Below are 14,748 nucleotides of genomic sequence, written 5' to 3'. Positions count from 1 at the left end.
AATTAATATATTATCTATTTTTCTAATTATATTTCTTTTATATTTTATTCGATCAAAGCAGTAGCTACTTTTTTATACTGTTAAGCAACCTTTTTATTACTAAGTCATTTTAAGCCTTTTGTTTTTAATTGTTTTTTTCCCGTCAATTATTTGACAAATATAAAAAATAAATCATTCTAAATAAATTTAAAATAAAATAAGATTTCATAAAGAATATTGTTGAGACCGTCCTTTATTTGAAATTTTTTATTTTTTTTGTGTCCGATCCTTAGTCGCTAGTGACTCAATTTTGTTTTGACATTTTTTTTTATTTTTGTTTGTGTTTGATATTTACTCAGTAGTGACTAGACTTTATATGAATTTCATATTTTCGATGATATTGGATATTGAGAGTTGTAGCAGATCAAGTTTTAACGTTTTATTATTCTTTGTATGTTTCTTATTTCATTTTGACAAGTTATAATAACATATGACTCACTCGGTATCAGTTATATTGGTTATGGTACCAACATAAAGGCAAAAAATTAATTTATTTAAAAGAAATTAACAAAAAATAAATATTGAAAACTAAAATCTAAAAAACTCACGCGGCTCGTCGACGTGCGTTCAGTCAGCATCGGCTATGCTTGTTACGGTACCGGAAGTAAATCAATAATTAAATTCATAAAATGAACATATTTAAAATAAATAAAAAAATAACAACAAAAATTCGTAAAACCACTGCAAGAATGAGATTTTTTTTCCCGAATACCCCGTACCCGTTCAGTTCCAGTACCTGTACCTGTACCTGTACCTGTACCTGTACCATACATGTACGTGTCTATGTATCCAAATTTACTGATTTTAGGTACGGGTACTTTCGGGTACAGGTACGGGTTTTACGGGTACTGGTGCCGTTTAGAGTATGTATGTGCTTTTATTAGGTTTTCAACACTGATGACTTTAATTTCTAATGGGACTTTCAAAACCTAATATGTATCAGTTGAATCAGTTCCTTCTCTATTTATATGTGTATATTCTTATATTGTGTATTCATATATTTTTATTTCATGTACGTGTAATTGTGTATATAATTAAACATGTATTAACTTTATCTCTTGTTTTTCTATAGAAATTGAGGAAGCAGTAAACAAAAAAAAAAGAAAGAAAGAAAAATGGAAATATGACTAGTGGAGATTAAACGAAAGTTAAATTCCTTTGCATAAGTTAGCTTTGTTTTTAACATTTTTATTATTAAAAAAAGTTGGAAGACTTTGTATGTTTTGGAATTCATTACTTGATTATAAATGGATTTTATATTATGGTGTATTTCATTTTTAGGTTTAATATTATGTTTTGGTTGTATTATTACGGTTTTGGTAGTGGTATTATAGATAATTGTTTGTTGGTACAGTACGGTACCGATACCAAGTTTAGTGGAGATTTTTAAAAACAAAGAACAAAGTGGTACTAAAGCGAGTACCGTACCCGAAAGTACATGTCATCGGTATCCGTACCCGCACCATAAAAATGGGTACAGGTACGGGTATCCAGATTTACTGATTTTAGGTACGGGTACTTTCGAGTATAGGTACGAATCCAGGTATGGTACCGCTCTCATCCCTAAACCACGCTGTTGGTAAAACCCGAACGTGTCGCAACTATTCGACGTAAATTCGGTCAGTGTGAATTAGGCTCGTTATAATACCGGAACTAAACAAAAAAATCATAAAATAAATATGTCCAAACAAAAAATATGTATTTGAAAATAAAAATCAACTAAAAAGAGAAAGCAAATCAAGAGAAAAGATCTATACTGTTAGTGTAAAAAATGTCGATTGATAAAATAAATATAAAAAAATAAGATAATGGATTATCGGATAAAATATATATACAAAATATATTATAGATTAACTATATAAAAAATATAAAATACTCTAGTATGTTGATTTATAAGTAAAAAAATATACAAAATAAATAAAAAACAATGGTTTGATAAATAGTTTTGAATGAACCCCAAAATGGTAACTAGTTTTTTCACAAACACTAGGTTAGAAAAAAAAAATTTATAACAAGGCCGCCCATTTATAAGTTTATATTTATGGGCCTATTTTTTTTACTCACACATGACACATAGCATATGAGGCCCACACATTCTTATGGGGTTATGTTTTGGAAAATTAGTTGACAATTATAGCTGGAAACTGATGGCTGATGAACTGAAGCTGGTAGCTGTAGCTTTTTAGATATATTTAGACGTTTGACAAAGTACTTGAAGCTTTAATAAATGTATACAATTATCAAAATGGGTATAACTAAAAAAAGTAATACTAAATGTATTACTTTTGAAAGGTTATTTAAGTAGTTTAAAATACTAAAAGCTTGTAGCTTTTTTAAACGCTACTAGCAAGAGCTTCAAGCTTTAAGTTTTTTCTCCCAACCTAAAAGATTTAAGTTCCTTCAACCAAATAAAGCTTTTAATTGAATATAAGTTTTTTTTTAAAAGCTTCAACCTAGCTCTTAAAAGCATCTAAAAGGCTCTCAACCAAACACACTAGCGCAATTTGATGATGGAGTGAAGTCTCTTGTAAATTTTAATGACAGAATTGACGATTGCGACTTATTATTTATTAGCTTTCAGTAGTTCAACAAAACTATCGAACAAAAATAAATCCGAAAAAAGGAATTACATTCTACTTTGTGAGTTTGGTTCACTACAAAATTCGAATTTCAAAAATGATAAGATTTGCAACTAATCATTTCCTAAAAGGAAAAATAGGTCTTCTTGCTGATTGAAACTATCCCATAACATCAATGAATCTACACCATCAACCCATTGCTGTAAAGAATAATCTCCTTTAACCAAAGAGGATTCTCCAAGGCAAGAATTCGGGATTTCTGAAATTGAAGTCGTCGATGTCTCTTGGTTTGTGTTTGTGAATGCATGGATATCTGCATCAAAGTTCATGCACGCCATGTTGTAATCAATCCTTGAGTTCATGTCATTTTTTACTCTAAGTTCATCTATCTTGGCACATTCCAAATGGATGTTCGTGTTAGTTGACACAATGTTGCAGGACTGTTCATTTTTCGCTTCCAAATCATGTTTCTTCTCTTCGTCTATATGTTTGTGCGTGTTTGGGTCTATTCCAAGAAGTTTGAGCTTTTTCTTGATTCGAGTGTTCCAATGATTCTTGATTTCGTTATCTGTTCGTCCAGGAAAATGTGATGCTATCTTGGACCACCTAAAATAGTCCAAATATTAGTCGTTAAATATTTGATACACTTACATATATGCAAACTTTACTTGATGTAACATCAAAGAAACAAAGATGAAGAAGCGATACCTATTACCGAGACGAGCATGAAGTTCAATAATCTGATCCTCTTCGGCTTCTAATAATGTACCTCGTTTGAGATCAGGCCTCAAATAGTTAATCCATCTTAATCTACAGCTTTTCCCGCATCTTAGCAAACCTTCATGAAACCGAAAATTTAACAATATTAGGATCAAAATTTCATGACAATATTATCATCGCAACTAAAGAGAAAATTTGAATTAAAACCTGCAAGTTTTGGAACCATTCGCCAACATTGGATGCCATTGTTGATGATAAAATTCATAAGCTTTCGATCTTCTTCCATAGTCCATGGGCCTCTCTTCAATCCTGCTCTTTCACAACAAGGCTGTCTCCCCATGACCACACAAAAACAAGTTTCCCGAACCTTGCGCGTACGTGTATGTTCTTGATATTTTTGTAGTTAATCTTGTTCTTCCCAACCCACGAAAACCAAACAACCCCTTTTATAAACTGAGCCAAGATTCCTCCGACAAAATTTGTTGAATATTTAAAGCATGTACAGTTTGTTTTGGGTTGACGTTGATGAATGTATATATTACAAAAACCCTAAAAATGGTCACCCACTCTTTGTTTATATTAATCATTGTAGACGACTAGACGTGGGTTCTTAATGTTGACAAATGAAAACGCCAAGTTTGTAGCCATAGTGCAAAAGTCTTGTTTTTATAATGTTTTAAAGTTTTGGAATCAAAATCCTGGAGAATATTAAAATAACAAGATTTTGGCCCCTTGAAGAGCTGGCCAGCTGAAGAAACACTAGCCGGACCCCGGGCAGATTACTGGTAACCTGGGGGTTAGATAGATGTTTCTCACGAGGGGTTAGACCCGGTAAAGATGGTTCTTCTGATAACCTGCAAAACAGACACCGTGAGCTTGTCACTGAGAAGGGGGGGGGGGTTCCTCTTTGTGACCACCCTCCGGCGTGAGAATCATACTAGATTGCTCTTTAAATATAAATGTATATTAAGAGATTGCTAGAGCAGATATCAGGTATAATATGATGAGATATGTTGAGATAAGATGATCATACCATTTGTGGTATTTATAGCCGAAGGTAGGTTTCCAAGGAGGTGTGGCCGGCTGCAACAGTATTCCTGTTCCACCAACAGTGGCCTACGCACGTGCCCTGTTGGTAGTTGGTGGGTAGGCAGCGGCTGATAGTGACCAGGCCTGCTGTGTACTATTCCTTTTCCACCAACTGCCGGCTATGCACGTGGTATGGCAGTAGTTGGTGAGTAGGCAGCGGCTAATAGTGACATACAGTACAGGAGCATGCTGCTCGCCATACTGTTGTCAATAAGCTGTCGTATCTTTAGTCAGATCTTTTGCCCATACCTCGTCAGGTACAGTACAGAAGATCTTCCCGTATCGTACGGACTGGCTTATTTGGGCGGGAGTATTCCCCCTCCCGCCCTTGTGCGGGATTGTTTGGGGCTTTGCTCATTCCTTCAGGTGACACTGAGTGATTGAGAGCTAAGTGCCTTGTGCGTGTAGCCTTGCTGCGCGGGTGGCCTTCCCTGATGGCTTGTATCCGAAGCTGCGGGAACAGGCGGAGTCCTTCACCATTGGGAGGCATTTCCTGCGGGAACAGCTTGCGTACTGCGCGTAAGGACGTCACGTCTCTGAGCATGGTGGGTCCTGCGGATCCAGTTGGTTTCTGCGCAGACGTCCCTCTTCAAGGTGAGTCTTGCGGGTCCAACTGGGCTCTGCTGGGACCTACCTCTTCAAGTCCCCCCAGTCCAATGTTCTTCTCATGAGTGTTTAATAAAGTGAGGTGAACTTTTGGACTTAAGCAAAGGGTTTTGAAAAGGGTTTTTTAAGGTTTTCCATGGGGATTCTTCCCGCGGAAGTCCTTGTCACTTGCAGAAATTCCCGAGTTTCCTGCTTGATCTTTGGGTATGATGCGGGTAGGCTGTAACCTCCTCGCAAGTCAGGAGCGTTGAGTCCCACTTGTGTGGATTCTCCCTGAGGTTTTGGTAGTTTTGAACATAGTGATCAATTATATTAAAACCACCAATTCCATCCTGGAGCCTCAAACAATGTAGTTCTCGACGTTCCCGCTATGCGGGGATGTTATTTCCGTTTCCGCAAGCATTGCCCAGAAGATCCTTCTTGGTTTCAATTCCCTACGGAGCGCTAGGTATGTGAAGGGTTTTGCCTTAACACTGTACCCGCGCTCGTCTTACGGTTACTTTACTTCCAAGGTACCCCTGGCGTCAATTCCCTGCGGGTGCTAGGTATGTGAAGGGTTTTGCCTTAACACTGTACCCGCACCCGTCTTATAGTTACTTGGTTGCCGAGGTATTCTTGGCTTCAATTCCCTGCGGGTGCTAGGTATGTGAAGGGTTTTGCCTTAACACTGTACCCGCATCCGTCTTACGGTTACTTGATTGCCAAGTTATTCTTGGCTTCAATTCCCTGCGGGTGCTAGGTATGAAGGGTTTTGCCTTAACACTGTACCCGCATCCGTCTTACGGTTACTTGGTTGCCAAGTTATTCTTGGCTTCAATTCCCTGCGGGTGCTAGGTATGTGAAGGGTTTTGCCTTGACACTGTACCCGCATCCGTCTTACGGTTACTTGGTTGCCAAGTTATTCTTGGCTTCAATTCCCTGCGGGTGCTAGGTATGTGAAGGGTTTTGTCTTGACACTGTACCCGCATCCGTCTTACGGTTACTTGGTTGCCAAGGTAAGGGGTATTTTCCCGCTTACTTTTGAATCTTTTTGAATTTTGAAATTCGAAGAGTTGGTGAAAGGATAAGAACAGTCCAAACCTCTGAAACGTCGTGCGACGGTTTCTTCTGACTGTGTCAGGACGTGCAGGAAGTTATGGTGACGTGACAGTACATGGTCATTCCAGACGCTTTTTAATGGTATGCGTCCTGTCAACAGCTGTTGCCAGCTTGCTCTTTGCCACGTGTCATAGTTTCATTGCACCTTTGATTTCTCTCTCCTCCGTATTAAATTCATCGCATTAATTGCGATTAGTATATAAAGGGGGAGAGGGTTCTTTGTAATCCACACTTTCACTCTTCTCTTCATCTTAAGAACGATTTCCGGCGAATACTCATCTTTCAGTCGAGCATTCTCTTGAAATCGTTTTCTTCTTTCTTTTTGCAAGATGTCGTCTCGTGATCTCGAATCTACAGCCGATGACAAGAGTACTGCTGGCGAGTGCCAGTGTGCTCTGCCTGGCGATCTGTATCAGTACATCGTCAGGAAGTTCATGCTCGAGTCTCTCGAGCCTGAGTTTCCTGAACCCCACCAGACGGTGTATGATGCCCCCAGAGGCAAGATCGGGGTTTATGCCGCATTCTTTGTTTATGGGAATCTTAGGTTCCCATTGACAAAGTTTGTTTTCCGTGTCCTGGAGAGGCACGGTGTGCACCTGACCGAGGTGCATCCGATGGCGATTGCCAAGGTTCGCCACTTCGAGTGGGTGTGCCGGATACTGGGCATTGAGCCCTATGTTGACCGCCTGATGACCTTCTACACTTGGAGGTGCATCCAGGGGTGGTATACATTGATAACCCGGATTAAGGGTTTGAAGATCTGCGCAACCGAGCGCAGTCTTCGCTCGTGGAAGCGGGAGTTCTTCTACCTCTCCGCTCGCGCCATCCCCCTTGCCATGAAATTTAAGAACGGGCAAGCACTTCCCAGCCTTCACGCCTCCAACTACGAGGAGGCGGAATGGTTTTCGAAGATATCCCGAGTCCAATCTCCGGTTTACCGGTTTGCGGAGTCCGGGATGGTGATGCTGGGGATGAGCCGGGTGTGGAAGGCTGCGGATGCGCAAAAGATCCCAATCGTCCTCGAATACGGTTCGAACTCTGTTCCTTACGGTATGCTTTGTTTCCTTTTGTTGATTTAGAATTTCTTCTAATCTTCTTTCCTGTTTATTTCAGAGGGGAACGACTTGCAGTCGCTTATGTACCCGCGGGAGGCTGACGGTCCCGCTCGGATGGGTACTCGCGCTCTAGACGAGAACGAGTTGCCCATCCTAGAACAAACGGCGGATCGGTTCGTGGAGGTCTATCCGCTAGGCCACGAGATCCTTAGCGCCAGGCGGCCAGGTAAGGCGCTATTCGACCCTCGACCCCTCAATGTTGAAACCTCTGCTGGAATTCCTCTAATCGTATGTTCTGATGAGGAATCCGCAGATGGTCCTCCGTTGGTGCGGAAGAAGAAGGCTGCCGGCGGGAAGGGGAAGGAGAAGGTGGCCTCCACTGCCGATCCGGTGCCTCGGTCTGAATCGGAGACCGAGAGCGAAGAGGTGGCGGGGAATCCCGGTGGTGATAAGATCACCATTCCGGAGGCTGTGACAACTGTCACCGAAGAGCCCAGGATGACAACGGTGACCGGCGTGAAGAGGCCGGCTCCATCGGGTTCATCCCCGCCCGTCCGTACTTTCAGGCTCAAGAAAACCCGTAAGTACAAACTTCCTTTCTTTTAACTTCATAGTTTTCCATCATTTAACACTTTTCTTCTTTGTGCAGGCGTGGATGTTGACGCATTCCAGGGTGGAGCGCAGAGTACTCCGCCCATGACGGTAGGCTTGGTCAGCCTACCTGAGGCGACGACCCAGGCGCCTGCGCCTGCTTCCGCTGGTTCAGTTGCTCACTCCTTTGAGCCGACTGTTCCAGCTGTGATGACGTCACTGCCGGCCGTGAGTGCTATTTTTACCGCATCTTTCACCGAGCCGGCGGTTACTTTCGCTGCGGATTCCGCGGCCGCGACCGCGGCGGCTTCTACCATGCCTCCGTCATCGGCAACGACGGCCGAACCTTCAGGTATGCATGGGGCTTCTCGCCAATCTCTGCCTCCTTCCCATCTGCCTGACCTCTTGGATGGATTTACGTTGGGTTCAGGTGATGGGTTTGGCGGCTATCGGCCTGTTATTGACCCTACAGGTGCGTAGGGTTCTTTTGGCCTATTTTATATATATATTTTTATCATCTTTTCCTAACTGCTTTATGTTTTTTGCAGTGTCGGATTCCAATGAAGTGTATGTTCCACGATGGAACATTCGCCGAGGAACAACCCTTCGCACCCCTGTGGAGTGCGTGGAATGCGCTCGTCACGCTGCTCCCAGTGGTGCGTTGGGGGAAGCCATGGCTAGCTACCAGGAGGGTAGGCTAACCAATGAGCTTCGGGTTCTCCTGGCCCGGATGCAGCCGCGCGTCGAGCTGCTTTGTCGTGAAAACGACAAGTTAAAAGCAGCTCGCCTTAAAGAAGTGGCTCAGGCGCGGGCTGTCCGGGAGGAGAACCATAGGCTTTCCGCAGTGGCTGCGGAAAAGGAGAAGGCCTTCAAGGCCCTCGAGGTTGAAGTTCAGGCTCGACTCGAGGCCCGTTCCAAGGCTTCCCAAGCTGTTAATGAACAGCTTCGGCTGGCTAAGGAAACTGCAAGGAACGCAACCGAGAGGGCCACCAAGGCTGAAGCTGTTGCTGAGCCTCTACGCGTGGAGAATGAAGAGCTTAAAGCCAAATTAGAGGCTCTCCAGCAGGCTCATGATGCCTTGGCGATGGAAGACGCCAAAAAGCTCCAGGAGATCTTGGACCAGAGGGGGGTGCTTGACCATACTGAGCGGAAGCTAAAGGGCGTCGAAGAGGCTGCGGCTAAAGAAGTGTTGCTTGCCAACCTCAACAAGAGTGAAGCCGAACGCGCCCGTAACGAAGCTCAAGCTGTCCTCCAAGAAGCTCTGGTTGCCAAGGAATGGCTTCTTCGAGAAGCGTTGTCTCAGGTATGCTTTTCATTTCTTTACGCTTTTCTTTGTAAATAGAAAAGGTTTTGACACTTGTATATTTTCTTGTAGGTTGTGCATCGGGTCTTCTCAGAGACCTCTTATGATGATGCTATGAGCGCAGCCCTCAACGCTTCTCACGAGGATGGGGAAAAGGTCGGCTTCCTGCTTGGTCTAGGGTTCGTTGAGAAAGGCATCCCGCCTTCCAACTTCCCTTTGTATAATGTTGATACTGAAGCTGTTTATGACCAAGCAGTGAATCAGTACGCCGCCTTCTCGCATCCGGTGGTGGAGAAGGTGAATCAAGTTGCTGCTGCTGATGATGGGCTAGCTATCCTTAAAGCTTTCCTTGAACTGCCACGATCTACTGATGGTGCTGGTCCAAGTGGAAGTGGCCCTGAAGCCTGATCCTGAAGATCCCTTCCCACTGCTAGGATAGATTTAGCTTGTATAGATTTATTTTCTTGTAGGCGGGTAGTTACCCGGCCATTCTTGTAATGAATCATTGTGAAATATAAATCTTTTTGCGGGTAAGACCGCTACTTTCTTTGGATTCCTTGCTTTATAAACGTTATATGACTTGCATACTTTAGTTTAAATTAGCAATTTTCCAAGTGTAGAATAAGTTAACCTTTGAACGTGGTAGATAATGGGTTGAAGTTTTGCTTCCTCTTTCGTGATTGTGCGGGTATGACCGTCACTTGCACTTAGTAGGATGGCTAAACTTTACCTATATCCGACCTGCGTGGAGGTTTTCCTTATCTTTTTTGAGGATAAGTTAACCTTTGGACGTGGTAGATAATAGGTGTGAAGTTTTGCTTCCTCTTTCGTGATTGTGCGGGTATGACCGTCACTTGCACTTAGTAGGATGGCTAAACTTTACCTATATCTGACCTGCGTGTAGGTTTTCCTCATCCTTTTTTGAGGATAAGTTAACCTTTGAACGTGGTAGATAATAGGTGTGAAGTTTTGCTTCCTCTTTCGTGATTGTGCGGGTATGACCGTCACTTGCACTTAGTAGGATGGCTAAACTTTACCTATATCTGACCTGCGTGTAGGTTTTCCTCATCCTTTTTTGAGGATAAGTTAACCTTTGAACGTGGTAGATAATAGGTGTGAAGTTTTACTTCCTCTTTCGTGATTGTGCGGGCATGACCGTCACTTGCACTTAGTAGGATGGCTAAACTTTACCTATATCTGACCTGCGTGTAGGTTTTCCTCATCCTTTTTTGAGGATAAGTTAACCTTTGAACGTGGTAGATAATAGGTGTGAAGTTTTGCTTCCTCTTTCGTGATTGTGCGGGTATGACCGTCACTTGCACTTAGTAGGATGGCTAAACTTTACCTATATCTGACCTGCGTGTAGGTTTTCCTCATCCTTTTGTTAGAAATTCTCTGTTTTGAACCGTTCGACGCGCGGTTGTCAATAGGTTAGTGTTCAGTTTCCTCCCATGATTCATGCGGATAGACCGGCACTTTCATTTAGTAGGATGACTGAACTTTTCCCCTTCAACTGACCTGCGTGAAGGTTTGTCGTTTTTTGGGTTTATGCGGGTTTTTCCGCCTTCCCCACGCAACGACTTCACGTAATTATGCGGTGAAAACCGGCATATCCGTGTTGAATAAATTAACCGTTCGACGCGCGGTTGTTAATAGGTTAGTGTTCAGTTTCCTCTATCATGATTCATGCGGATAGACCGGCACTTTCATTTAGTGGGATGACTGAACTTTTCCCCTTCAACTGACCTGCGTGAAGGTTTGTCGTTTTTTGGGTTTATGCGAGTTTTGCCGCCTTCCCCACGCAACGACTTCACGTAATTATGCGGTGAAAACCGGCATATCCGTGTTGATAGTTCATAAAGTATAAATGTAAAATCATCAGCGTCGATGTTCTAAGGAGAATCATTTCCATTAGAAGTGGCTCTTGGCCTTTTCTTTACAAATTTGGAATTGATTTACATGTAAACTGTGTAATTGAGCTCCCTTCCATGTTGGGATGGGAGTGCCATCGAGCCGATACGCACCTGGTTCGGGATCTCGTTCTTTTACGCAGCATGTAGTCTCCACATTGAAGCTGGAATTTTATTCGTGTTTTCCCCAGCTGGGGTTCTATACGCATTAGCCTGCTCAGCGTTCATTGCGCCACGAGGTGCGCGAGCGTCCCATCTCTGACAAATGCTTCGACCATGTCCTTTACGTCTATGCATTCTTCGGTGTTGTGGCCTTTTGTCCTGTGAAAGTCACAGTATTTGCTCCGATCAGCATTGTGACGATGTCGGATTATTTGAGGCTTTGGCCATGGGAGCTCCTAAGTAGCGAATATCTCGGTGACGCTTTTGGTGAGCGGCGTCCATCTGGAGTTCTTGTTTGACTGTGCGTTATCCCTTCCGCCTAACCGATGCTGCAAGCCGGATGAGGTGTCAAAGTTTACCCTTGACTGCCAAATGCCTAGCTTCCGCTTTTTGTTTAATCGGGCGGTAAGGACGTTGTCTTCTCTTGTTTTCTGGGTGTAGAGGTTTGTGCTCTGTGGGAGATCTCTACCCAGTTGCTTCTCCGTTTCCGCAAAGCGTTTTGCTGCTGTCATGATGGCATCCCATGTGGATGGCATGCCATCTTTACCCGTTAAGGTGCGGATGAGCTCTGGGTCGTTCGCGCCCTGAATAAACGCAGCGCGAACAAGATCTTCGCTAATGTTACCCAGACTTAGCTTCTTCGAGTTGAAGCGAGTGATGAAGTCTAGCAAAGATTCATCTTTTTCTCGAATGCACTTGAGGATTGTCCATTGCTCCTCGGTATACTTTATTTGCTGGCTGAAGTGTTGGCTAAACTTCTGTTGGAAGTCTGCCCAGTCGTAGATGTGGTTGACCGGTAGACGATCGAACCACGCTCTAGCAGCCCCGACAAGCGTCATTTGGAACATGTAACACCACGTGGGTTCCGTCCAACTACTGACGGTTGCCCCCGCTATGAATCTGTTCAAATGATCATCTGGGTCGGATATACCATCATATGTGCCTATGCTGGACATTTGTTTGGCACTTTTTGGGGCAATTGCTTCTGCAATGTCCCTTGCAAATTTGGACGTTCCTGCATTTGCAACATTTGGTCTGAATGTTTTGGAGAAGTCACGTGGACTTCCACCTGTGTTTTTTGGTTTGAAGGCTTCTCCAAAATGCCTTCTCGGTTGGGAGTCCGTTTCCTTACGCTTCCCTTTTGCCCTATGGCGAGGGTTCGCGTCGGAGTCGGACTCCTCCGAGTCATCGTCCAAGTATTCTTCGAATTCGTCAGTCTGTTGGACGGAACGCAAGCGTTCGTCCAACTCAGCTTGGAATTCCTTCTGACGTGCCTCCGCCCATGCCTTGACTTCATCGAGTGTTTGGCGGGGGAGTCTTGTTCGTTTTTCTAACTGGGTATCGGTGATTCCCAGTGAGCGATTATTTACTGCACTTGCCCCAGCTTGGGTAACTGGGGTAGTGTTCGTAAAATTTACTTCACTTGCACCGGCTTGGGTAACCGGGGTAGTGTTTGTAAAGACTGTGTAGCCGGTATTCCCCCCAGTAGCTGGGGTTGTGGTTACCGGAGTTTCTTTAACCATCTTTCCAGAAGTTTGAAAAAACTGGAGAAAAATGAAGTTCTAGCTTTATGCACGAATGGCGCCAATGAAGAAACACTAGCCGGACCCCGGGCAGATTACTGGTAACCTGGGGGTTAGATAGATGTTTCCCACGAGGGGTTAGACCCGGTAAAGATGGTTCTTCTGATAACCTGCAAAACAGACACCGTGAGCTTGTCACTGAGAAGGGGGGTTCCTCCTTGTGACCACCCTCCGGCGTGAGAATCAGACTAGATTGCTCTTTAAATATAAATGTATATTAAGAGATTGCTAGAGCAGATATCAGGTATAATATGATGAGATATGTTGAGATAAGATGATCATACCATTTGTGGTATTTATAGCCGAAGGTAGGTTTCCAAGGAGGTGTGGCCGGCTGCAACAGTATTCCTGTTCCACCAACAGTGGCCTACGCACGTGCCCTGCTGGTAGTTGGTGGGTAGGCAGCGGCTGATAGTGACCAGGCCTCCTGTGTACTATTCCTTTTCCACCAACTGCCGGCTATGCACGTGGTATGGCAGTAATTGGTGAGTTTATGCCATAGTGCAAAAGTCTTGTTTTTATAATGTTTTAAAGTTTTGGAATCAAAATCCGGGAGAATATTAAAATAACAAGATTTGGGCCCCTTGAAGAGCTGGCCAGCTTTGTCTTTGTAGGGGAGTTCTTCATACATCTTAGATGCCAATTTGCATTTCCCTATTAACATGTTTCTTTTAATTTAATTTGATGGAGTTCACACACGAATGGAATGATGTCATTCATGAAATAAATATAGTGTGAATAATGGTAAAAGTATATTAGTGGAGGCTTCATTTGTAAATGCTTTGAATTTGCATGCATGATTAAAAGTTGCATGAAAGGTTAGATAAGTATCAGTAGCACATGACCGTTAGCGGTAATATGTATGCTAGTGGTAAAATGATTATAAGTGGTTTATCCATTCAACCATAGAGTCACTATGAATCACCATATTCCAATTTAAATGGAAATTTTCAACTAAGGTAGTGATATGCTTAAATAGAATTCTGATAGCTCTAATAAATTAGGAATAAATTAATGAGCAGACATGAGACCTGGATTTCATAACTGAGAGATATATTAAGAAAAGTCGATATTGACATGTAGAAAGGTATTCTTCTATAATTATCAATTGTTGTAACAGCAATCCCAACAGCTCCTCTAACATAATGTGAGAAAGTTTTGCAAATTATGATGGAGTTACGAGTGGTTGTGAGTGTAAATTATAAGATAGAGAGAGAAATGTAGTGATTTTTTGTAAATTTGGCGAGACTTTGTTTGCCCCTATTTATTTCTTAATATTTGTTGAATTGGTTGTGAGTAGAGAAGAGAGAAAACTGTAATAAAAAAGATATAAAAATATATTATTTAATTAAACAGGAGTGGAAAATGTAGTACTTTTTAGTGTAATTATAGAGATAGAGATAAGGGGCCTACTGAGAATGCTCTAAGATTATGTGTTAATGCTAACTAAGATACAACTGATGGATCTTTCAGCTTAAGGTTGTCCATTATGGGTAAACTGTTCAATTGTCGACTGGTATAACCACCGACTGAAACGTTGTTATTGTTCAACCTCTATATAAAGAGTATCATCTTGTATGCTTTACACAATAGATTCACACTTCATTTCACATAAAAAAGAGTAACTTGTTCTTGGTAGAAAACCTTTATTATCCGATTATTTAATTTGTATCATCTGAAGCAGAAACCATAGGAATCAGAAAACTATATGAACCATATTGAAATACAAAATCTACAAAACACATAAACGGTAAGCCCGTGCATTTAACGGAGACCGCAATTGCGACCAAACAGGCCTTAAATTTGAAAACATGTCCTCTTATTTCCATTCTCATGACTTTGTCCAAAGCAAACTTTAACCAACTCATTGATGCCCCCATGAACGTAGCGTATATAAATAAGTGACCATCTCCAAGAATCAACATAGAATAGCAAACAATGTGCATAATTTGTATTGCGATTTGTAAACTACTTTTGATCAATTCATTGTGCGCACCTCTCATATTACAATTG

At 42.5% G+C, this 14,748-nt stretch overlaps 1 pseudogene across 1 annotated transcript; it reads right to left on the bottom strand.

Annotated features, from left to right (window-relative positions):
• Positions 1-2,731: 2,731 nt before the first annotated feature.
• On the bottom strand, positions 2,732-3,709 carry LOC143571765 (myb-related protein 315 pseudogene; annotated as a pseudogene). The gene is made up of 3 exons (XR_013142152.1): positions 3,546-3,709; positions 3,327-3,456; positions 2,732-3,224 (listed from the first exon to the last, which is right to left on the bottom strand). The product of XR_013142152.1 is annotated as a myb-related protein 315 pseudogene (transcript).
• Positions 3,710-14,748: the final 11,039 nt, after the last annotated feature.

This window comes from Bidens hawaiensis, unplaced genomic scaffold, assembly GCF_021521415.1.
Source record: "Bidens hawaiensis isolate Kalapana, Puna unplaced genomic scaffold, B.hawaiensis_p1.1 tig00025571_1, whole genome shotgun sequence".
Taxonomy (NCBI): Eukaryota; Viridiplantae; Streptophyta; class Magnoliopsida; order Asterales; family Asteraceae; genus Bidens; species Bidens hawaiensis.
This window is presented reverse-complemented; position numbering and strand designations above follow the sequence as displayed.